Raw genomic sequence first — 710 nt, forward strand, 5'->3', positions numbered from 1 at the left:
CAGGACTTAACAATTTCCTGGAAGGGTAATATGTGATGTATGGGGTGCCACGTTAGGACCATCAGGAGGAATGCATCCAGCGTTATTCTGGGCTATTTTCGTAAACAGGTTCTGTTAGGACAATAATTTCCATGCGGACAAGCTGAGACATCAAGAAAGCTCCTACAAAAGCGACCGTTAACTATTTCTGCGACACTTTACGATTTCCAAGAGGTCGACTTGGCTCTTATTTACATAGACATGTGATATCAGTATACACTCAAAGAATTCTAGCTGTATACCCAAAAACTGACACGACTTTCACCTGCTGGCTGTAGACAACAGTGGCCAGACAGCAATGGCTCACACCCCTGCATTCGTCTGTCTGGGGGTGGATCATGGTGGCGTCCGTGCGTGCGCTTGTTGGAGCCTCTGATATGTTGTGATTGTCGATAGTTCGAAAGCGTTTTTTATGTACAATGAGTATTTGGGCACTGCGTTATTTTCGGATGTTTAGGCGTTGTGAGCGTGTTGGCAGTACATTATATATGCATTATTTTGTCAGTTTCACGCATAGTGGATGTGTCTGTTGCATTATTTTGTGAACAGGTCTGTAGGCTGTGCTACACATTAGTTGGACAGTTTAGAATTAGTGAGAGTGTCTGCAGAGTGTTTTACATGGATTATTTTTACAATTACGAGTTGTTATCGTGTGTGGACATCAGTGTACT

Source organism: Schistocerca nitens, chromosome 1, assembly GCF_023898315.1.
Source record: "Schistocerca nitens isolate TAMUIC-IGC-003100 chromosome 1, iqSchNite1.1, whole genome shotgun sequence".
NCBI lineage: Eukaryota > Metazoa > Arthropoda > Insecta > Orthoptera > Acrididae > Schistocerca > Schistocerca nitens.